Here is a 26,616-nt window from a genome sequence, read left to right on the forward strand (position 1 = left end):
TGTTTTGTTTTCTATTAAGTTTTCTGAGTTCTTTATATATCCTGGAGATTAATGCTCTATCTGAGGTGCAGGTGGCAAAGACTTTCTCCCAATTCTGTAGGCTCTCTCTTCACACTCTTGATTATGAAAAGGCCTTTTAGTTTGAGACCATCCCAAAGGGATGATCTTACTTCTTGTGTTTTAGGAGTCTTGTTGAGGAAGTCAGTTTCTAAACCAACATGATGGAGTGTTGGGCTTGCATTTTCTTCTGGTAGATGTAGGGTTTCTGGTCAAATGCCTAGGTCATTATCCATTTTGAGTTGAGTTTTGTGCAGAGTGAGATATAGGAGTCAAATTTCATTCTGCAGAATATAGATTTCTGGTTTTGCCAGAACCATTTGTTAAAGAATAGACATTCACAGAAGAAGAAATATGAATGCTCTCTCCCTCTCTCTCTCTCTCTCTCTCTCTCTCTCTATATATATATATATATATATATATATATATATTCAATGTCTATAGCAATTAGAGAAACGTAAAATAAAACAACACTGAAATTTGGTCTCACTCCAGTAAGAATGGCAACATCAAGAATTCAAGTAATAATAAATGTTGGAAAGGATGTGGGGAAAAGAAAACACTCATACATTTCTTGTAGGATTGCAAACTGGTGCAACCACTGTAGAAATTAGTATGGAGATTCCTCAGAAAACTTGGAATGCAACCATCATTTGACTCAGTTATTTTAAGATCTTAAAATCAGCATACTATAGTGATGCAGCCACATCAATGTTTATAGCAGCTTAATTCTCAATAGCTAAGCTATGGAACCAACCTAGATGCCCTTTAGCAGATGAATGGACAAATAAAATGTGGCATATATACACAATGGAATATTACTCAGCCATAAAAAAGAATGACTTCATGACATTTTCCAGAAAATGGATGGAACTTGAGGACACCATGCTAAGTGAAATAAGCCAATCTCAAAAAACCAAAGGTTAGATGTTCTCTCTCATATGTGGGTGCTAACACATAATAAGGAGGGGTGGGAATAATAGACGTTCAGTGGATTAGACAAAGGGGAATAAAGGAAAGGGAGGCAGGAAAGGAATAGGAAAAACAGTGGAGTGATTCCTTTGTACATAATGAATGCATCAGAGAATCTCTACATCATGTACAGCCCCAAGACTGGAATCTTTATTAGAATAAGATGTACTCCATGTTTGTAGGGATAAGTCAAATTGTTTCTCTACTGTCATATAAAAATAAAAAGAGCAAAAATTTAAAAAAATAAATATAGTAAAAATAATAATATAATAGACTAAAACCAAATGCTCAAAATATTGGTCAAATAAACCAAAAGAAGTCAGAAAAGGAGAAACAAGATCAAATAAGAAAGGGAACAAACACCAGTGAAATAATAAGGCGGTAGACTCAAGTCCAAACATATCAAGAATGTTATTCAACAAAAATGGCCTGAACAGGCTAACTGAAAGGCAAAGATTAGCATAATATATTCCTCTTTTAAAAAGGTAAAGAAAGACAAACATAAACCAATTTGATGCTGTCAATAAAAACTTACATTTAAATACAATTATATATATCAAATAAAAGAAATGGAGAATGTAAACATGCACCAATATAACTAAAAATAAAATCAGACAAAATAAATTGTAGAGCAAATAAGATTATCTGGAACAAAAAGAAACTATGTAAAGCTAAACAGGCAAATTTACAAAAAACATGTAACAATCATAAATATTTATGCATCAAACAACAGTGCTTCAAAGTTCATGAAACAAAAATGTCACACAGAATGGAAGAATTAGAATTGCAATTTTATTTTGTATTTTACCTCATGTTGTTTTCTTGAGCATTGTTTCTTACGTCAATTATTCTTTTAGAATTTTCCATACATTGCTTATTTTTCCTTTGTGTCTTTTTCTTGCTAATATATAAGAATTCTTTGGATTTTATATATATTAATTCTTTGTCAGTAATCTGTGTGGGAACCATTATCCTAATAGTTGTCTACAGTTATTTGTCAACTGACTACTTGCTCACCATTTTCCATATAAAAGTTTTTATAATAAAAAAAATTGCAATTTTAGCTGAAGCTGTCAACATTCCTGTCTGAATAATCAATTGAATCAATAGACAGAAAATCAGTAAGGATACAGAAAAACTAAAAACATCATCAATCAGCTGGATCTATTTGACATTTACAAAATTCACAGCCAACATCAGAGAAACAAACATTTTTTTTGAAGTCTATACGAAGCATTGACCCAAATAGACCATATTCTGGGTGATAAACATTAATGAATAGTATGTTCTTTAACCAGAATTGAATTTTATTAGAAATAGATAACAGAGAGCTAAAACTCAACTCCTTGGATATTAAGTAAGATAATTCTAAAATAACCTATGAATCAAAGAATAATATAATGTGGGTTACATATAAAGAGAGAGATTATCAGAATATATTCATACACGTGTGTGTGTGTGTGTGTGTGAGAGAGAGAGAGAGAGAGAGAGAGAGAGAGAGAGAGAGAGAGAGAGAAAGAGAGAGAGATATGTTGGGGATCAAACCAGGGCCTCATGCATGCTAGGCAAGTGCTCTACCACTAAGTCACATTTCCAGGCCCTCAAGAAAGATTTATTTAGGAAAAAATATAAAATATTTTCCATATATCAAAACATGTTAGCAGTAGTTGAAGCAGTACTTAGCTGTAGATTCGTAGCATTCATTGTTTACACTGAAAAAAGATGAAAAGCTTCAAGCTGACATTAAGTTTCTACTTTAAGAAAAAGAGCAAGAAAATTTGTATCAAACAAAAAGAATGAAATAAAAAGAGAAGACATCAATAAAATTGGAAATAAAACACAGAAAAAGGAAAATAATATGCAATTTCTTTTTTTAAAAAAAATCTATAAAATCGATAGACATCTTGCAAGACTGATAAGAACAAATCCAAATCATCAAGAATGAAAGTTTTTATCACTACCAACAGGGATCACATTGAGAGAATACTAAAAGAATACTAAAGCAATTTTATGCATAGATCTTCAAGAACTTGGATAAAATAAGAAAATCCCTTGAAAACTACTAACTCCCAAGACTCACCCACAGGGAAACAAATAAACAGAATGGCCCTATAGCTACTAAGAAATTGAATTCATATTTTAAAACCTTACAAAAAGGAATCTTCAGGCCCTGGTGCTCTCTCAGGAGAATGCAACCAAAATTTAAAGAAAAAGCAAGAGAATTTTAAAATAATCTCTAACAGAAAACAGGAGAAGATAGGACACTTTCCAAGTCATTCTATGAGGCCAGCAACCCTGATACAATTAGGAGAAGATAGTACAAGAAAAGAAAACTGCAGACTAATATTCCTCGCTAACACAGATAAAAAAAATCTCCAACAAGATCTGAATAAAATTCAGCAATATGTAAAAAGAATAATATCCCTCAAACCTAGTGACATCTATCCTAAGAAAGTAAGACTATGTTAGTCTTGTTTGGTCTAATCCACATCTTGTAGTCAAAGAAAAATAAGATAAATATTAAATGATGAAGAAGAAGCATCTGACAACATTCCCAATTCATTTATGATAAAAACTCTCAGCAAATAAGGCTTAAAGAGGAACTTTTTCAAGTTAATAAAAAAATGTAGGCAAGAGTCCTATACTAACATGACACTTGATAGGGAAAATTTGAACACCTTAACAGTAGAGATTGGGGACAAGGGAAGGATTTCTACTCTTGCTAGATACATCAGTGTTAAACTAAAAGTCCTAGTTAGTAAGATAAGAAAAAAAATTAAAATCCATAAATACTTTTAAAAATGACATCAAATTGCCACTCTACTCAGACAATATGATTATATATGTAGAAAAGAAGTTGTAGAAAAGTTGGAAAAAGAGCTGGGGATGTGGCTCAAGCGGTAGCGCGCTCACCTGGCATGCATGTGGCCTGGGTTCGATCCTCAGCACCACATACAAAACAGGGATGTTGTGTCCACTGAAAACTGAAAAATAAATATTAAAAATTCTCTCTCGCTCTCTAAATCGCTCTTTAAATCTAGATCTCCAATAATGTTCTTAAAAATTACTATGAGTGCCAAAGAATTTGTTTAGGGGTTATTATTGTCAGTACTTACAATATTAGAAATTAAAATGAAAGCAAGTATAAATATTTAACTCATTTTAAATTTGCTAATAATAAAACCATTACAAATTAACACAAATAGCATTTTTAATAAAAACTATTGTCCAAATTAAAGAAAACAGAAGAGTGGAATTGGTTTAAATATTCTCAAGTCTGCTTAATATCCACCTTCATAGGAGACAGCTGAATTCTCTGAATGTCTTGTTTGTTGGGTTGGTTGGTTTGGTTTGGTTTTGCACTATGGGGAAGGAAGCCGGGCAAGCTACACCCCCAGACCTAGGACAGCTGACTTCTTATCCTCCGTACTCATCTCTGGGACTCCTGGAATCTGCACACCATCCCTTGAAACTACGATCTTCTAGAATAGGAAAAATAATAAAAACAAAATTGCCCCTACCAACAAATATTTATAAACAAACCATTCAATGTTTTAAAGTGGCGTGAGTTATAAATTTATAAACTGGCTGAAGGATACTCATTTCTATATGTTTGAAAACACGTGGAAAATTATTGCCCTGGCCAAAACCAGTTCTACTTCCCTCAATCCTGAATTCCACAGGCCACATTTTTTTTCCAGATGCCTTGCTAGGGACGTTACAAATTCAAGCTCCCTGCCCAGATTACGTTGCCAGGTGTATTAAACAACTCTGGAATCACTCAATATTTTTATACTCTAAAAATGCTCTTCTGATTTAGTTTGCTCTTTCCCCCGTTTTTTTCCTCTTAAATTCTTTTTCCCTGATAATGTCTTCCCAAATATTGTCTGAATTTTTCTGAATAACAACAGCTGTTCATTCCCAGGTTGGCTATGACCCCAAAGCATCAATGGCACCAAGCCAGCGTTCTCTCCTTGACAGCATCACGAAAATTAACATTTTCTGGATTCTGCTCATTGCCAGATCCTCTTCGTGTTTGAACCCACAGGAGATGATGGGAAGAGAGAAGTTAGATGAAAATAGCACACCTTCTGGACTTTTTGTTTTGGCATATTTGCGAATATTGGCATGTTTGGAATGTCATTAATACAGAGTATATCTGGATGTTCATGTATTTTAAAATTTAAGAGTTTGAAATGCCCTCAAGAGTGGTTGGATTGCTTATCCCCTTTATCTAGGAATTCATGGGTGCAAAGTACATCAAAGAAGAAACGGGAAGGAAGGGGACGGCACATCTTCCCAAGGAGCCCATTATAGTAGATAGGTTTTGATGCATAATGAGCTACAACCTCAATGTGGTTTTTATTTAGCCTGTGATTCTGTGGGCCAGCAATTGGGGCTCTGGTCAACTGGCTGGTGTTTCTGGGCTCAGCTAGATTTATGCATCTAGAATGATCTGGGAGTGTTTGTTTCTGCAGCATGAGGCTGACTCCCCTGACTGGCCCACATGTTGCCTAGCCAGAATTTTGACGCAGACCAGATCATTAAGACTCTTTTGAGGCATGAACTTGGAATTTTCAAACTGTCATATTTCCTATGAGCCAGAGCAAAGCCATCCCAGATTCAATGGGTAGGGCTGTAGAAGCGATCTCTGGATGGGAGCACTGCTGTGACCTGGTAAGGGTATTTTCACAGGAAAGGGTAAGACAGTTTGTCACACCATCAACCACACCCATTTTATAAAGAGATCCAGAAAGTTACCTCAAGTCCATTTTCAGCACTAGTATTGTAAAGAAGGTAGAAATGGAAATAAGAAATATTCACACGTGGAAAAAGTATCAAAATAGACGAGAGACACGTTTGTTGGTGGTAATAGGGAAAAACAGAAAAAGCAGAGTTTTAAGAAAAATTTTAAAGAGTACCCGGAACACTGTTTTGTGGTTAGCTAGGGTATAACTAAGGGCAATGAAGAGTGAAATTGAGAAAAAGAAAATTTCAGGCAGAATTCTAAGTAAGTTCTAAGAGTTAAAATTGTTCTTTTGTAGAATAATCTTGCAGACAAAGCCGTGCATTGTGTGTTGCATAAGCATTTAAAGAAAAGCCTGTAAAAAACACACTGATTTCATAAGGAAGGAGTTTGCTGTACCCGGCAATGCGGGGGGATTTGTTTAAGCATCTTTCTTTCTATCCCCATCTGCTGACGTCACTAATCTTCAGAGTACATTTGCCCTTTGCCCTCCATTTTAACATTCTCTGGACCATCCTAATTGGATCATGCCTGGTGTGATGTAACATCCCAACTGGCCATCCTGTTTCTTCTTTCTCTTTTCTACACCTCTGTTTGGAACTAAGTCCCCAAAGTATCACCAGGGAATTACACTATTCTTAAAACCTAAGTATTTTACTTAAACCATCATTACTAGTCAATAAGCATTTTTTCAGGTCTTGACAAATGCTCGATACAAACTAATTCTGTTATTTAAAATATCGTGATTCTAACTGCATAGATCCCCTTGAACCATTTCCAAGAATGTTGTCATCTAGGATTTCATTGGGTAAATGGAAATTGACTTTGTAGATATTCTTTTCTTCCTTCTCTGTATATGGAAACTGAGGCACTTGGATATACACAGGAGTGATCACGGGCATGTGGCAAGTTTGTCAAATTTTCCAGTTCCCCAAGTTTAAGAATTAAGACTGTGAGGCCTAAGGAGGAGATAGGAGTGTATCTTGCTCTATTTGTTCTGGTTGAACTGTTCATCCCAAATTTGTCCCAAATTTGATCTTCTAAATTGACCTTGACTCAAAAACCATTTGCTCTGCAAACATAGGCCATCCTCCCTCCCATGATGATATGCTCTTCCTACTGCCAATTTTCTCCTCTCTACAAAAATGTTGCTCCATTTTCACCTCCTCCAGAGAATCTCCTCAGAGAATCTCAAGCCATAAAATATATATATATATATATATATATATATATATATATATATATATATATATATATATATATTTTACACTACATTAAAAGAAACCATTCCCGTAAATTTTATCCGATCCTCACCTGGTGAGTTTAGTGGTCATTTATCCTACTTTAATAAAAGAACCTAATATATCTCAAAAAGTTGAAGGAAGCCAGGCATTTTGGCACACACCTACAATCCCAGCAACTCAGGAGGCTGAGGCAGGAGGATCAAAAGTTCAAGGTCAGCCTGGGTAACTTAGCAAGACCCTGTCTCAAAATAATAACTAAGTAGATGGGCTGAAGATGTGGCTCAGTGGTGTTTAGCCCATGAGCTCAATACCCAGTCCCACCAAAAAAATTTTAAAAAGGTGAAGTGTTCCCTAGGTTCACAACTAGTCCGAGTCCATATTATGATTGAAGAATCAGAAAAGGTCCTTTCACAAACCAGTGGCTCTCATCAGTAATGACAGTTTCTCCTTAATGCCTATGAGTGTTGCTATATCTAAGCCTATATTCCCTAGGTTAAATACCTTTTCATTGGGGCATCTTCTCTTATTCCCTGTTATTTGCTGAAACATGTCCCTGGCCTCCAAATTCATACACTGAAGTCCCAAGTCCCAGTTCTTTGGAACATGACTTTATTTAGAGATAAGGTCTTCATAAAGGTAATTTAGTTGGTTTAGTCAAAACAAGGCTGTTAGGATAGGTTTATAATCAATAGCCCTTGTGTCCTGATAATCAGAGAGAGACACAAGGATATAAATGCCCACCCAGAGAAAAGCCCACGCAAAGGCACAGGGAGATGGCCAAGGAGAAGAGGCTGGAGGAGAAAACCTGTCAACTCCTTGATCTTAGACCTCCAGCTTCCAGCACTCTGAGAAAAGGAATTTCTGTTGCTTGGACCACCCGGTCGGTGGTACTTTACTATGGCATCCTTTGCAAATGAATATACACCTAAACCTATGCTGTCATAGTGCTTACTGTTCCTTTAATATGATTGTGCTATTCTTGTTGTAATAGCACTATTTTCATTTCCTGGAAGGTTTTGTTCCAATTTAAGATTTCACACTTAGGAGGTTTTTCAGGATCTTCAGAAATCAGAAAGAAAACACATATAAGCTTTAGCCGCGTTATTCTTTCTTCAAGATATAATCCATCAAATGATCTCTGCACTAAAACAACTGTCAAGGGTTTTAAGGTAAGAAAATGGGGTGGGGGAGGAAATTGGATCAGGCTGGTGTTATTTCATATTATGTCCTCGAAGCTTAAGGCTTTAAGGTCACCAAAGATAAAATCTGAGGAGCCCTCGCTTATTATTAAATGCTTATCGGGAGCCAGAAAAGTGTGGTTGGAGAGCATCACATACGCTGTGTGACCACAGTAACCACGTGTGAGGCTCAAGGAGAATCTGCTCCTTCCTCCACCAGCAGTTTAGTTTCCAGAGGGAGAAACAGGAAGAACATATATGGCAAAATGCGCAGCCTCACTGGGTGCTAAAGTTTCGATGTGCCCTGTTTTCTACCAGGGTCTTGAATGTTTCTGGTCATTTCTGAAATGCAATGTTGACTTTTTTTTTTTTTTTAAGCTTTGGGATAATTTGATCATTCTCCTAAAATAATGAGTTTTTGATATACAGGGAACTGATGAGACGTGGCAGTGTGGTCCTTAGCCTACCAAAGCCCTGGCAAGGGATTTAGAGGAGAAATAACTCACATCAATGCCACTCACACCTGCCAGATGTTTGGTCAACGAATGTGGCAGATATTTGACAGAATGGTGATGAATGAACAACGAGCATGTTTAGGAAACATTAAAAAACTGCTCTGTTCTATGATCTGCTCAGCGCACAGACTGAACGACATGATGGATGATGGATTCGAGTCACAGCTCAAAGGACAGGACCTCATGTAGCTGGGCACACATCAGGATGGGCACAATGGATGGAAGGGTAAGCAAATTATTTTTTAGGAATCTATGAGATTCTGGGCTTGGCCTGGCCTGGGCTGCACTTCTGGTCTGCCAGATGCTCATCAATGGATCTCAGCAGATCAGGAGAACCACAGAGAAGTTAAGAATCCCTCTATGGGTCTGGATTCACTACAGGGTTATTTGGAACCAACTCTGTGGGAACTGACCCAAATAAATATTCCCTCCTTTCAATAAACAAACCTCTCAGGTTACACTAGATCAAAACTGACCTTATTCTGAGTAGGAACCAAGACCAGAGACAGTTTTCTAGTGAACACAGAATCAAATTTCAGATCTCCCCAGGTCCCAAGCACCAAGCCAGCCTCTAGGGCTGGGAAGTAGGGTGGGCTGGAGGTGAAGAATGTCCTTCAACCTGGGATAAAACAGGGAAGAAATCTCTCATCAGGAATTCTTCCCACAAATGTCTATAAAAATTTACTTTCCTCTTCTATGTTGCTATTGAGCCCCAGAATGCCTAAACATTTGTCAGCTGAATTCATTTCTTTTGCCTTTCTGGTTAGCATGTGGAAGGTAACAGATAAGAGGGCACAGCACACACCGCACCTGAAATCTAACTTTCTTTCCGCTCTATAGACCTCATTAATATGGAGAAGACCATGGTGTCAGAGGGAGGATTATGTTCTGAAGGGGAGTAAAATATGGAGCTGCCCTCTCTGCCTTAAAGCTTCAAAGTGCGTATAAATAATTCAAAATGCAGATTATTAACTTGTTCATAAAGTTAACTTTTGCTACAAATTCAGCATGCCAGTATAAATGAAAAAAAATACTTTTTTTGCAAAGAGATTTGGAAAACAGAGTTCTATTTTCAGATTCATTTTGAAAAAAAGGACTTTAAATCATTGTAGGTATTTTTTATTATAAATAATGCATTGAAATAGCATTCATAATAAAAAATTTTAAAAATTTTTAAAGTTTAGACATTACAGAAGGATATAAAGTAAGAAATATACTACTTTCTTCTACCTAATTTGTCCCCTTCCTCTGAATGCAATTCTCTGGGACAGGCTTCTAACAATCTGATGGACAGCACTGCATGAATGTCTTTATAAATTTATAAATATATATCTCATACCCAACCAAATTATAGTGATTAAATCATAAAGTATAGAATGCCCTGCTATACTTTCATTTGGCAATTTACCAAGGATATTTTGTAAAACAGAATATATAGATCTGCATTATTTTTAACCACCACATATTTTAGTACATGAATCGTAGCACAATTTATTTAATCCCTAAAGATAAAAATATAAGGCTTTCCAAATATCTGCATTTAAAAGGAATACTGTACTTATACACTTGAGCGTATATTATACACTATTTTCCCTTGTAGCACACATTCCTAAAAATGAAATTGATGACTGAAAGAGTATTAGCAATTTAAATATTGACATATTTTGACAAATTTTTCCACCAAATGTATACTGAACTCATCAACAAGTCTAATAGCACAATATATGAATGCCCAATTCCTTCACCCAAACTGGTAGTGCCTTTTTGTCTTTTGTTCATAGAACAGGTAAAAAAATTACATCTCTTGGTTGCTTAACTTTTATTTGTTTATTGAAATTGAGCATGTTTTATTTGACATTGGATGTTTGTGTTTCCTGTTCTGTGAGCTGCTGGTTCATAACCTTGTCATTAAAAAAAAAAATGTTTCCTTGATCTGAGGATGTAGCTCAGAGGTACAGCACTTAAACTTAACTAGTATTCATGAGGCTCCAGGTTTAATCTCCAGCTTTGCAAAAAAAGAAAAAGAAAAGTGTTTCCTTCCTTTTTCTTTATTATATTGTTATGAAAGATCTCATTTCATTCAAAGATATTATTTTATGTGCTATATATTGTGAATATTTTTCATTTTTATTATTTTGGAGGTTATTTTGCTCATGAAGAATTTTAAATTGGCATGTAATATTAACCTACAAGTTCATTAATAGATGAATGGTTAAGGAAAATGTGGTACATATACAAAAATGCCATACTAGTCACTTTTTAAAAAGAAGGACATTCAGCCATTGGCAAAAACATGGAGAATGTTGTGCTAGTGGAATAAGCTTGACTCAGAAAGACAAATGCCTTGTTATCCCATTTGTTACACTTCTCAAAGTAAAGAATACAGATGGGAGGATTGGGGAGAGAATGATCAAAGGATACAAAATTCCAGTTAAACAGGAGGAATAATTTCAATAAATGTATTGTCCATTGTGAAACATGGACTATAGTTAATAACAATGTATTGTACACTTGAAAACTGAGTACATTTTACTCACCACATAAAAATGCTATGAACTCACTACAATAAAAAAATGTTCTGTAGTTAAAATATATTGTTTTTCTTCTTTATTATTTCTAGATTTTGTATCAGGCTTCAAAAAGTCTATTTCAAGTCCAGATTTTCATAATATTGATTGCAGCTCATTCAAGACTTCTGTGGTTGCATTAAAATATATATAACATTTTTAATTCATCTGGAGTATATTTTGGTGTTAAATTTGAAGTGAATATCCAACTCTTTTTTTTTCTTTTGTAGTTGTAGATGGTCAGAATGCATTTATTTTATTTGTTTATTTTTATGTGGTGCTGAGGATTGAACCCAGTGCCTCACGCATGCTAGGCAAGTGCTTCACCACTAAGCTACAGCCCCAGCCCCCCAACTCTTATTTTTAAATGACTATGTCACTGCTCAAACTATCGGTGACTGAATTATTTCCCCAATGATTTTAAATGCCGTCATCATTATACAATAAATGCCAATAAATGTTTTAATCTACTTATTGATCATTCTGCACCATTCGATTATCTATTCTATAACTGGTGCTATTTTATTTTAACTACCATAACTTTATAAGAATGTCTTTAAGTCTGAGACAAATATTTTTCCTGGTTATTTTTTTTTCTCTAGCATTTTTTAACCCACTCTTGCTTACTTATAGTTATAAAAAACATTTTTGAAGTTTTACAAAATCTGTGTTTGACTTACATTGGGGTTACATTTGCTGTCAAGGTGTTTTTTTGTTTGTTTTATCATGACAGTACTCAGTCTTCTCAATAAGAGTTCCCTTCCTCTTTAAAATTATGATTTTTCATAGTTGTGTTTATCATTTTCTTGAAAGAAGTGGTATTTTTTTAAAAAATTAATATATTCCTACATTTTTTCTATGCTATTTCTTTGACTGAAATATTTTTATCTAATTACCTTTGCTAAATGATTATTAGCATTCCTATGGTAATTGTTAACTAGTACCTGAGCAAGTTTAAGAATTGAATTTTATATTCTACTGTGTTTCATTCCCCTCCAGATATGCAAATAATCTACCCCACGTGAGTGGAAACTCCATGAGCTCAGCCAGTTCATCTTTGCATGAGAGTATAGCAAAAGAAACTTATGATATGGTTGGCACTTACCAGGCCCATAATTAATGTTTGTGAAATAAATGAATGAAAAATGATCTTCTCCTTTGCCCAAACACTCCACACAATTCTTCATTAGTCTAAAACTTTAACAGCAGTTGTGGGCATCACCAATGTGTCTCTAAGTCTCCCAGGGCTTTACTCTTCATCATTGTACTTTTAGTGGACATAAATACTTTTCTAAGTAAATGAAACTTCTATTTGTTCAGACTTCTCTAAGCATTTTTTGTCTTGAATCAGGAATGGGTAATGAAATTTTTCAAATATCATATCAGCATATGTTGAAGATATCATTTGTTTTTTTCTCCTTTGGCTTATTAATATGCTGGCTATTATTAATGCATTTTAAAATATTGAATTGATTTTTGATTTCTGGACTGAATCCCACTTGGCCATAGTGAATTATTCTTTTAATGTACTGCTGGATTCTATTTGCTAATATTTTATTTAGGACATACATCAATATTTCTAAGTGAGATTAGTCTTTACTTCTTGTACATTGTATTTATTTCTTTATTTTTGGTGTCAGCCTTATGGACTTCAGATAACAGGGTAGGAAGTTTAATTTCTTTCTTTGGGTCATAGAACATTTTAAATAGTGGCCAATCATTTCTGACTTAGAGCTCTCCTTCCTGCAATTCTGATGAGATGAATGTGCCTTTGAGTGGCAGTTCTTCATTCCTAGGTTTGAACTGTGTCTCCTATCTGGATTTTTCAGGTTTGGCAGGTTTTTTTTTCATTTGTTTTGTTTTGTTTTGTTTTGTTTGTAGCTTATTGCCCCTTGGATAAGAAAGCATGTATAATTACCGTGTGTCCTCAACACACACACACACACACACACACACACACACACACGTGCACCCGTACACACTTGAATACTTAAGAGACTTTTTCTTCCTTATTCAGAGCAAATCTGAATTTCATCACATGCTTGTCCTTTCTGTGTGTCTTTCTGTGTTTGGTGTGTGTGTGTGTGTGTGTGTGTCTATCTGTCTGTCTGTGTGTGTGTGTGTGTGTGTGTGTGTGTGTGCTGGTGATTGAACACAGGGCCCTGTGCATGCTAGGCATTCACCTTACCCCTGAGCTATACCTCCAGACCCACGTATTTATTACAATTACCATTGGTATAAACATATGTTGCATACCATTAAAGACCTTTATCAAACACAATACTTGGGTTCTATGTAAACATTTTAAAAGAGAGATATCTCCTGGAGAAGACTATTTACTATTTATCATTATCTTCAGTACAGGTATTGTGAATAATTTTGGAAATGTGTCAAATATCACTTGAGAGAGGTGCAGGATGAAATCAGAAGGGAGTATGAGTTGCTAGAAGTGTTGGTAAATATAACAGTATTTTTGTTGCTGTGGTATCATTATTTGATATTTTTAAAAATGTAAAATCTGGATAATTTCTGCCCAAAATGTCTCCAGAAAATTTTATGCTACATGAAAATTTCAACTGGAACAAAATGGATTGCCTTAAAAACATCCCTCATTATAAAAACCCTTTCAATGTATCTTACTATTTTTATTCCAAATGATATGTTACCCCAACCAGATTGAGCAACTATTATTTGCTCAATCAGATATTTTTGTTTACTATAAATGTAATTTTATTAATTTTCCCAGAGCCAGTTTTGGATTTTTTCTATATTTGTAGGATGACAGAAGGACTTAGAAAAATGGGAGAGGCCCATGGAAGAACAATTGGAGAGGACAGTGACACCTTAGTGACAAGGATGATGGAAGCTTTTGTTTTCTCATAAAGCACTCTTGGTGGTTACCAGAAAGACTAGGCTTGGGTTAGAAGGATGGTACTTTCAGTCCTGCCTCCTGACTTCTTGGGAAGAGAGGAGGGCTGGAGACTGAGTTCACCACCCATGACCCATGATTTCATTAACCCCGCCTCTCTCGTGGAACCTTCAGGAAAACCCAAGCATGACAAGGTTCCTGGAGGTTCTGGGTTGGTGAACACACCCACTGCTGGGAACAGGGTGCACCCAGTTCACAGGGATGGAAGACACTGCGCTCAGACACCTCTGCCTGTCACCCTATGTGACTCTTCGTCTGGCTGTTCATTGTATCCTGGATAATAACCTGGTGAACCTAAGAACATGTCTCCATGAGCTCTGTGTGCTGCTGGAGTGCACCTTAGAACCCGAGGAGGGTGTTAAGGGAAACTGTCTGTAGTCAGTTATCAAAAGTATGGGGGCCCCCAGTCTTACAATTGGCACCTGAAGTTGGAGGGGCAGTCTTGTGTGGCTGAGCCCTTGATCTGTGGGATCTGCATAACTCTGGGTAATGAGTGTCAGAATTGAACCAAACTATTGGACCATTAGTGGGTGTTGGGGTATTGTAGAAGTGGTGCTGAAGAAACACCACATATTTGGTGTCAAGAGGATAAAACAACTGTCAGGTACACATCATTATTAGCCTGATCAATGTAAAACTAGAAAACATTGAGTAGAAAATCAGCTATATTGAGATGAGCTCTATGAGTTCTATGCTATTCCCCATATAAAATTTAGTAATAGGGGATGGGTGTGTAGCTAAGTGGCTCAGTGATAGAACACACTCTTAGCATGCATGAGGTTCTGGGTTCAATCCCCTGCATGCAAAGAAAGAAAGACAAAAAGAAAGAGCTGCGGTTGTAGCTCAGTGGTAAAGCACTCACCTAACACATGTGAGGTACTGGGTTCAATCCTTAGCACTACGTAAAAATAAGTAAATGAAAGTATTCTGTCCATCTACAAAAAATAAATAAATAAACTTAAGAAAAAAAATTCAATGAAATATCCTATATGTCCAAAATCAAATCATGAGCACAATTAAACCTTCTTTTTTATGCATGCAAACTTTATAAAATCAGCAATATTCCTTCCTCTGCATCATCCGGACAGTTTGAGTACTGTTTACAAGATAAGAATATAATAATTATTTTATTTAGCTTATAAATTTTAGGATCACTCTGAGATAAAGCTTATATTGCAATGAGTCACAATTCTAGACCTGTGTTGTAACTACTCCAAAATATTATATGATGAGACATTCGGGACATATACCAACAATACAAGTGTCCCGTGAAATAAATGTATCATTGATTTTTACTACAGTTATGGTGTGCATTTCAAAGGAGCAGCAAGAAGTTATCTTTGAGACCCTGGGCATCTTGCTGAGATGAAATTTAAAAGCATAAATTTCCCCTCAGAGTCAAAGAGTATGCCAGTATGGAAATTGAAGTATTGTCTGTTACAGAATTCTTTCTTGTAATTTATACTTTAGTTATTTACTGAGGTATACACATGCTATAGAAATAGATAAGCATCTCATCTTTGTTCCCTCTCAATTCACATAAATATTCTAAAGCAAATATTATTCTCAGATACTATATTAAAGAATCTATGAAATATTCATTGGTTCTTCTATCTCCCTAGAAAGTAAAGGGTATGTCAGTTTTAGTCTAAAATGTTAATGTGAGATAACATTTTCCTCAATAACTTTCCGGTGGGGTATATGGGAATAAAGGGGAAAATTATAAACCCAATACTTGTTTAATATAACACATAATGCCAATGTGAATCTCATAATTAATAGATGATTTTACAGACTATGAAAAAATTAAAATTCAATCTATTTCAGTCTTATCCACTCAATATGTTGACAAAAGGTTTTATACGGCAAGTTAATTATATATTTGGAGATAGAAATCTTTGGCTTATATGGCTTTAAGTTACCCAGAATTATTTCTACTCATAGCCAATAACATCTACTGAATTATTTAAGCAATGTTCAGAATCAGTGAATGTATTTTAGAAGAAAAATATTACGCTTCTTAGTGATAGTTTTATATTGAAGACAGACCTGAGTTATTGATAGAAATTTCTTAATAAAGTATAGGATACCTCTTCAATCCCTCTCACCTCTTTCTCTTCCCCTGTTCTATATGGAATTTTGATTTGTAACATAAGCAATTTAAATGAGATGACAGAGATTTGTGAATACATGAGCAGGTGTTGCTGTTAAAATTAGAGCAAGAAAATGAAAAAAAATGGGGCTTATCACATCTCAATTCACATTAGCATAAAACACAATGATACACACATATGGATATCTGAGGCAGAAGGTTCATATGGAATTTTATTCTATGACTGTATTGTTCACACATATAAATTAGTAGAATTAAAAACTATCATGTCTATAAGTGGACACATTGACTTTAATGTTAAAAAATAAACTACTGGTATTTTGGAAGACATGTACGAAAAAAAAAATAAAGAAAAGAACATAAAGGCAAAAACTGAAGAATGATTAAAAGAGTAATTATCTCTCCTTTTTTTTTTCCAAAAGTCTGCTTTGTATTGTACCTAAATGTAAACAAAGAACTATGTAAGTAATAGTTCCCTTGATAATTTACACTTTATTTTATTTCATTTTATTAATATTTAATTGATTAAAAAAAAACAAATGCCGAATATTTTCTCTGATATAAGGTGACTGACCCATAATGGGGTAGGGAAGGGGACATGGGAGGAATAGATGAACTCTAGATAGGGCAAAGGAAAGGAAGGGAGGGGAAAGAGGGTTAGGAATGATGGTGGAATGTGATGGACATCATTATTACATGTATGAAGACATGAGTTGGTGTGAACATACTTTATATACAAACAGAGATATGAAAAATTGTGCTCTATATGTGTAATAAGAATTGCAATGCGTTCCACGGTCATGTATTTAAAATGAAATCAATTAAATTATCTCTCCTTAACAATTTGTACTGCATTATATCAAAAAAGGAAACTCTTTGAAAATATTAAGTGACCAAATTCAAGTTAACTCACAGACCATTGGATACATTCCCAGGTGCTATGGAAGGCAGTAAGGCTCTGAATAAATCAAAGAACAATCTAATCATGGAAAACTAAAAGTCTTCAGGTTATAAAAAATTTAAATCAAATACAAATTTAAAATTAAATGAGAGCTTTCTCTAAAACACTGCTGCAGTCCGGCTGCAGCAAAATAACCCAGGAGGGGGGGTGAGGGGTGACCAGCAACTTGTGTACATTGATACAGCAGGAGTGGGAGCCATTTATTGTAGGACAGGAGGGGTCTATATATATTACACACAGCTTATCTTAATTAACATAAACTAGATGCAGCAGTCAACCAATAAGGAATCTCCACACTTAATGGCTTGCTGGCGCCATCTTGACTTTGTTTACAGACCCTAACAAAATACCACAATATGAAACTTTTTCTTCCAGAATATTGACACTCTTTTTTTTTTTATAGAAAATCTTAGTTATCTCAATTGTTCTATTCATATTCAGGCTACTCGAAGCAGGTTTATGTAAGAGAATCTCATTAACAATGTTTTATGTAGACACCAGAGAGATTCTACACACTTTCATTAGTTTTTCATAACAAAATTAATATAGCAATGTCAACATTTAAAAGGATGCCATTTTGTTTTACTCAGAGTATGGGCTACATTTGGACCAAAATATCAAAGTATTGGGGATGGTCATTTTCAAAGGAACATAGTTTAAAGGGCTTGGATTTCTTTTTTAGGTTTTTAAAATTTGTTCTTTTTAGATCTATGACAGCAGAGTGTATTTTGACCTATTATACATACATGTAGTATAAGTTATTCTAATTAGGATCCCATTCTTGTGGTTGTACATGATGTGGAGTTTCATTGGTGGTGTATTCCTATACAAATACAGGAAAGTTATGTCTAATTAATTGATTTTTAATATATAGAACTTCTACTCATATCAGATCTGGCATCTTTTCAGAAATGCATGGAAAACCCAACAAATGTGAATCAGGTTTTCATGCAGATCTCTTTTATGCTTGGACCATCTCCAGAATTCAATCGAGTAATGAATGTACTGTACTATATCTGACTGCAGACACTTTTACTCAGTCAAGCCTCCTGAATTTTTGCCTTATGAAAAAATGGTAAAAGTAGATCTTTCTATTATGTGCCCACTTTGTTAAAAGACAGTTTAGAAGCATTGACTCCTTTCCCTTGTTCCAATCATCCAATTTCCAAGTCAGCACTTTATCGCTCACATTGAAATGTTCGGGGAAATGGAAGGCAATCCTCAGGGTTATACAAAATGTCATATAAGAGGAAAGGAGGGGTAAGACAAGATAATACAAATGGAAGAAATGATTTACAGTAGAAGGGGTAGAGAGAGAAAAGGGGAGGGGAGGGGAGGGGAGGGGAGGGGGGATAGTAGAGAATAGGACAGACAGCAGAATACATCAGACACTAGAAAGGCAATATGTCAATCAATGGAAGGGTAACTGATGTGACACAGCAATCTGTATAAGGGGTAAAAGCGGGAGTTCATAATCCACTTGAATCAAACCGTGTAATATGATGTATTAAGAACTATATAATGTTATGAACGACCAATAAAAAAAAAAAAAGAAATGTTCCATGCTAGTCTAGAACTTTTCCGTTTGTTTCCTTTTGAAGAGGAAAGGAATGAGGTGAAGACAGCATGGTGACAAACAGAGAGCCCTTCTTGAAAGCCATATTCTCTTTCTCTCCTCCAATTTCATGAGTATCTCCATGACAAGCTACTAAATAACAGACATTGTCTAACGTGTCATTTCCCACTAGATAATTCCAATGTAAAACAGGATATTCTGGTCTTTCAATTGCCTGACAGGAGGAACTCTCTTTGAATGAAACAGACCATATGTTTTCCCGCATCGAAAACAAAGACGAGAAGAGTCTGGTGGGAAGGGATCAGACACACCTCATCAGGAGGAAGGCAAGCAGCAGGGCAGAGGGCTCTCAGAGCCACACTCTGAAGGAGCATGTCAGAACAGATTTAGGAAATGATGATCCAAGCCACCGAGAAATATTTAGCCAGGGGAAGGGAGAATACATTTCTTAACCAAAACGCTATTTAACCTGGAGTTCTGCGGAGCAAAAAGTTGATAGGGTAAATTCTTTGGCTTCCATGCTAAGATAATTCCTTGAGAATGCCTCTTCAACCCTTATCTTAAAATACCCCACTGAATCTTGGAATGGTAATGACTTTCATTGCTTTTGTGAGGACTTGTCAGTTTTTTTTTAAGTTCAAGTATGTGAATTATTTATTTCCTCTAAATAACTAGGGAAATATTCACAGATATCATTTAACAAGTATTCCTTCATCCTGAGTTCAGTTATAAATAACATTTGCTTCATACATTATTATATTACATGTAATTTTAAAGAGGGATAATATTAATATAACTGCAAATGACTTATATATACCATGAAAAAAATGTAACCAGAATGATAATCTTCATTAGGTATTTTCATCAAGTAGGGGTCTTGTAAAGTATGTTTGTTATCATGACTAATCAATGTTCCTTTCTTAACTAATACTTATCAAGTATATTTTACATACTAAATACTATACTAGGCACTGGAGAAACAGAAATGATTGAGAACATATTCTACAAAATAGAATAGTTGTAACTACTATCTTTTTTAATGAGCTAGAAATTAATTTCTTTCTTTCTTTCTTTCTTTCTTTCTTTCTTTCTTTTTTTTTTTTTTTTTGGTACGAGAGATTGAACCCAGGGCCTTAACCACTAAGTCACATCCCCAGCACCCTTTTTTAATATTTTGTTTTGAGACAGGATCTTGTTAAGTTGCTTCGGGCCTCACTAAGTTGCTAAGGCTGGCTAAGAATTTGCGATGCTTCTGCCTCAGCCTCCAGAGCCTCTGGGATTACAGGTGTGTGCCACGGCAACCAGCAAGAAATAAACTATTTATAAACACATACTTGTTAAGTATCTCATAGGTTCCAGAAGTTGTGGCTATTTGCTGAAAAGTTAAGAGTATATAAGAAAGGCAAGATTACTTCTCTCAAGAGGATACTATATAGTGTAAAATGTCGATTAATAACAACTGCAGAGAAATGTGATCAATTCTGAAAGGGAAGTAAAGATTACTAACAGGAGTACATAGCTGACACGCCAAAACAATTAAAATTAACCAAGGAGTACAGATGTCTAGGAGGAAATGTCTACGCTGGGACCCAGGGAATCATTAACAGTTGTAAGACCCAGGCAGGGAAAGTATTGAGAAGGAAGAATTATAGACAGAGAAAGGGAAGAGGAAGTAGCTGGAACAAGTTTATTATGCTGAGGTCCAATCTTTAGGAATGGGAGTGCAGAAACTAAGGAGAAAGGAGAAATCAGCAACCAGACCAGGAAGGATCTTGAACACTACTTGGTGAAATTGGCCTTCATTTTAAGATCAGTCAGGAATCATTCAGGTTTTAAGTACAGGGACAAATTATCAAACTAGGCCTTGGACATAGGACAGAGGCTGCACTGTGGACGTCACATCAGGTAGAAAGCAGAGGGACAGATGTGGACTTTACAACAGTTATTCAGATAAGGATAACAAGGGCACCGGTACTGCATTTGGAAAGGCTGGATGATGAAGATAGTTAGAGGGTACGGTGGTGGTTCTGAGTGGCTGGTCAATGCAGAAAGAGTGAAGGAGACGACGCCAGAATAACCTGGGTTTCTAGTGGAAGTGGATGGATGTGCCAGTCACAGAGTCACGGAATCCAGAAGGAGCCACCGTGTCACAAGGTGGGAAGACATAATTGGTTCAGATTTGGATATGCCAAGTTTAAAATTCTGTGAGTTCTCTAAGTAATAATATCTATCAGGCAAAGAGTCTAGGAGCATAAGAGAAGACTGGATTAGAAGAATAAATGTGGGAGTAGGTGGTCTCTCAAACCCATAAAGTATGCCATCAGAGAAGCCAAGAGAAGAGAGTATTGCTTCAATAACAATCTCCCTCCCTACCTGAGGGCTTTATTTTTTCTTGCCTATGAACGTACACTAGGTCCACCTACAGTGCCAGACAGAAACTGTACATTAAAACAGTTCATCATCCAATGATAGATAGGAGAAGTGTGAATACATACCCTAGCTCACCTGTACCTTTTTGCAACAGCTCTGAGATCTATCCTACACTGATAACAGTGAAATTGGGCCCCAGTTGTCCTTGGTGGAAACATGCTTGCTAATTTGCCCTTTATTACTTTCTTTTCTACCTCACTTCATCATTCCTCTACTTGTTTTCTGCCCCCTGGAATCACCTGGAAAATTAATAACTTGCCTTCACGTCCTTGTCTCAGAATCTGCTTCTGAGATAACTGAAATTTAAATAGCTGGTTCAAGAATTTGTCTTAGGAAGCTGTCTCTCAATATGGCATTCTGGAATTCCATCATCCATCAATCAGATAGCAATTAAGGGCACCATTGCTGGTTGTAAGTGAGGTGGTCACAACTCTTGATGTGTTGTAGCACCTTAATTACTGAGGCTCCCAGGTGTGGTGAATTGGGATGAATTGGGTTCAGCCAGGAATGCACTGATTGTGCAATACCTTACAAAGGAGAGCAAGTTGACAGTGATATAAGGATTGAGAAATAAGTCAGTGGAAACTCTAGCCCCTACACATTTCCTATGTTTAAATTAGGGTCCCCACAGAGTTGTTGAAATCAGAATATTTGGGCAAATAGGCTTTGAATGGTTTTACCAGAGGTATGAGCCAATATGGTAACTAGATGACCCCAAAGACCCCCAAGCCTCCCTGTTAGAGATCAGTATTGGGAGGCTAGTGCTAAATGGATTCCATGAATCTGCACAGTGGTTATTTTTTCCAGTCTGGGAGAATAAACAGGATAGATATAATCAACCCTTCCCAGAACCCTTAGATTGGTTTCCTAATATGTAAATTAAAACCTATGATTTGAATTTGATTGGCAGAAAAAAAAAAAAAAAACAAAGATAAGCCCCTGAAACAGCCCTAGTCCCAGGCAAAATCATCAAGTCAAAACAAAAGCAAATCCTCAGTGGAATGTTAGAGATCAGTTCCGCCTTCAAAGATTTTATGTAACACACAGGTTTCCTGATCATATTTCCATCAAATTAGCCAGTCTGGTACTTTGAAAAGCCAGATGAATAATGGCAGATGATAGCCAACTGCTGCACACTTAAGCAGTAGCCCCAAATCCCAACATAGTTGTTGTGCCTATGTGATGGACTTACTAGAACATACTGACACAGCCTCTGGAAATGGGTAGTTATTGACCAGGAAAATGCATGTTCTGATCTTCATCATGAAGGAGGTTCTGAAGCAATGTGCCTTCACCAGGGACGGACAGTAGTTTACATTCTTGGTCTTTTCACAGGGTTAAGCCTAACTTTTCTTTCGGCTACATAAAGAACAAATCGTTGCAATTTATATTGTCTCCAACTAAGAAAGAAGAATAGTGGTTCCTATCTCTCTTTGGATTTGGAGAAAGCACATACAACACTGTTGTCTTAACCAATTTATCAAGTAATTTGGAAGCCTGATCATTTCTGGGGATCCCAGATAAAAAGAGGACAATGCACCTGATACAGACTGTAATACCATTAACCCTGTTATTTGGCCACATGACTTAGCCATGGGGTCTATCTTTGATATTAAAGGGGGTACTCATGGTAGATAAGGATGTCATGTAGACTTGGTAGTAAACACTGACTTCAAAATCACAATGTATGCTTCTGGATTTCCGGAACAAGGTCATGGCTTTTATATTCAAAAAGTAGTCTAATGTGCCATTTTACCTCATGTATGACTATGTAACTGGAACATTCCAATATGACTATAATTGGAACGTCCCATTAAAAGCTGGATATTGCCAAACCAATCAGATCCTATGGTTGATAGGCACAGCAGCAATCCATCAGACAACAGATATGGTATATTTGGAATGGGATTTATTCAGATCAGGAAGGCAAAAGTAAATTATATTAACAGGTGGAACACATCACCATGTCACCTATTTCTGTTCCACCTAACTCCCCTTCTCTCTTAGCTCACAAAGGTGGCTTTGTTAAGGAGTCCCTATGATCAGCTAATAGAGAGGAAGGAATGAAAACTGGCTTATTTCCCAGATGATTTGGCTTTGTATGTCTATAAGACCCAAAATTGGACTGCAAATGAGCAAGAGCAGTAGAGACCCACTTAGGAGTTGTCCTGAATAACTGGTGAGAGACAGTGGGCAGAGTTTCATATCTTGGTCATCAACTTTATAAAGTATGAAAATTCTCAGTTGGTAGTGAATGGCTTGGCTATTTGTTGGGTCTGGGGCCATGAAGGTGAATGACTTGAAAGTTAAAAACAAAGAATGATAAGAAACAAGTCTGTGGCTGGATTTGTGAGAATGTATACAGAATCTACAGTTCTTTGTGTTTCACAACTGTTATGGTTTAGATTTGGTGTCTCCCAAATGCTCACATGTGAGACAGTCAAGAAGGTTCAGAGGAGGAATGATTGGTTTCTAAGAGTCTTAACCCAATCAGTGAATTAATCCCCTGATAGGGATTAACTGAGTGGTAAATGGAAGTGGTGGGGTGTGGTTAGAGGAGGTGGGAATTGGGGCATGGCTTTGGGGTATATATTTTGTAGGTGGAGAGTGGAGATTCTCTCTCTCTGCTTCTGATCATGACGTGAGCTGCTTCACTCTGCCACACTCTCCCACCATCATGATATTCAGCCTCACCTCAAGCCCCAAGGAATGGAGGTGGCCTTCTATGGATTGAGACTTCCAAAACCATGAGCCCCTCAACCAAGTTTTCCTCCTCTAAAATTGTTCTGGTTGGGTCCTTTAGTCACAGCAGTGAAAAAGCTGACTAAACCAGCAACCACACCTGACTGACAGAATCCCCTAAAAAGAAGGCACTAAGGAGCCAGATGGGCAGGATGACATTTCCTGTGAATATCAGCCCACCTATGCTTTTGGTCACTTCAGTGTTTGCACAATAAGCCCAGGAACAGAGTAGCTGGGTGATGGAATTGGAGGGTTTGAATAGGGTCAGCATGGACTGCCCGGCTCCAAAGCTAACCTGACTACTTGGCAGCTGGAGAGCAACCTATCAGAGACCAAGACCAACACTAACCCCTCGATGTAGTGCAATCCTAGAGGAGACGGCTATATCTGTGGTGTCCCTCCAAGGCCCATTCATTAAAGGCTTGGTCCCTAGTCCATGATGCTATTGGAAGATGGTAAAAACTTTAAGAGATGGGGCCTAGGTCATCGGGGGTGTGCTATGAAAGAGGGTTGTGGGACCATGGTCACTGCCTCTTTCTCTCCTTCACTCCCAGCCTCCATGATGTGACAGCTTTTCCCTGGCACATGTTCCCTGCCATGCTGGGCTGCCTCCCCACACACCCCAAATCAACGGAGCCAATTGATTAAACACTGAAAACCCCCCAAAACTCTGAATCAAAATAAACCTTTTCTGCTTGAAAGTTGATTCACTTAGGTATTTGGTTTAAAGGAATCCAAAGCTCACAGAGAAACCAAAGAATGGCTTGGTAGAAAGTTAATTACACTGAACCACTTCCTTCCTGGAAGGAGTAGCAATTCAGAATGATTGGGATCACTAGAGTGTCTGAGTATGAATTTGTCTTTCTTACTGTGATAGAAGAGTTCATAGAGTGTCTCATCTGTCATCAAGGGATCCTAGGCAATAGTACCTTGGTCCAATTTTGTGGGGAAGAGGGTATGATAGTAGGCACATGATTATGGGATCCTTGTTCCTATCATTACCACAACATCCTGAAATTGTCAGAATAAAAAAAAATAAAGTAGAGGCACAGATACGGTGCCAACTTGAAGATGATTCTGCAACGCTGGGGTCTGCCCTTAAAACAAAGACTATAGTTTGAAGCAGCTGTTACATAGTACCATGTCTTGGAAAGGTAGAAAACATGGTTTGGAAAACAAACGGTAGAAATATAAGAATGACCTTGATCATCACCACTCTTGGTGACTCACTTACAGATATTGAGTCTTATTTTCAGAAGGACACTTCCTAGGTTTTGTCAAATTATTTTGGGATCCTCATTCCTATAGAAATCTAAGAAATGAGTTACCGGAATATCAGTGGTGCTGACTCTGACTATTTTATGAAGAATGGGGCTGATACTGTACCACAGGGTCAAAAAAGGGAAATGTCGAAGTAACATCTAGAACCAAAAGACCCCGTTCACTGTTGCCTCTCTTGGTACTTTCATGTCTTCCATTCCTGTGAACAGAAAATTGGGGCATTGATCAATAGACCCCTGGAGCTTTGCTTAGGAGCTCTGGCCCCTCCAAGCTAAAGGTCTGGGATACCCTACTGAGAAATTCAGTTACCTTATCATAAAAGGTGACCAAGGTAGGAGATAATAAAATGAGTAGCAAAGAAGGAAAATGGTAAATGCCAGCTACATTCAGAACCAGCTGCAATGGGGTAGAACACAGCTTGGCTCCACGGGTCTTCCTGCTAGGCATTCTTTTATGAGAAATGGTAACTAGGCATCACCTAGAAAAATCAGTGACAAAACAGAGGGTCTTAATTTAGGACACAGGTATACATGAGTAGTATAAGGAGTAGATCATATCAAATGCAGTCTCATCACTTATTCTGTGGGCACACACTGGAACATACTGAAGCTCTTTATTGAAGAGACCTGACCTCTACCTGAGGATTTTCTCTGTCTAGAGCAGCACTCTCGGTGAATTGGAATTATTGGGAAACAATTAACCCAGAGTAGAATCTTTTGATTGAGGATGGTGTTTCAGGTGAGTCCCCTTGGCAGGAATAACTCTGGGATGTGTTTTACATGGTCACCCAGGTTTCCCCAATGGTTTTGAGGACCCTTTCTCATGTCAGTGACTTGTTTGAATATACATCCTTGACTTGCATCTAAATCCTTACTTTAGGGTTTGCTTGTTGCCTTAGATTCAAGCTACTGCGTGGCTGGTTTTCAGAAAGTTGTTCATGGGTAAATGGGATCTAGAAACTAGAAGTCCGCAGAGAGCACAGGCAGCCATGAACTTCACAGACACGAACTATCCAGGGCCAGAGGAAATCAAGAGGACAATTCAATTGGTATCCCACAGGATGTTTTTAAAGACTAAACCGCTGGGGATTCACTAATATGCAAGATCAAGCATAGGAATGCTTTTTGAATAACACAAGAAGACATATTTGTGAATTATAAGTTGGACTGTCCCTAAAGAGAATGGACAATGTCATTTATCCATGGAAGAAAGCAATCTTAAGTTATCAATGAAGAACTCAAAAAGAAAGCTTTAAGTTAGACAGAAGGAGCCGCCCACCCTGCCAACTATTTTTTCTTCTCAAG

The sequence above is a fragment of the Urocitellus parryii genome, chromosome 10 (assembly GCF_045843805.1).
Source record: "Urocitellus parryii isolate mUroPar1 chromosome 10, mUroPar1.hap1, whole genome shotgun sequence".
Classification (NCBI taxonomy): domain Eukaryota; kingdom Metazoa; phylum Chordata; class Mammalia; order Rodentia; family Sciuridae; genus Urocitellus; species Urocitellus parryii.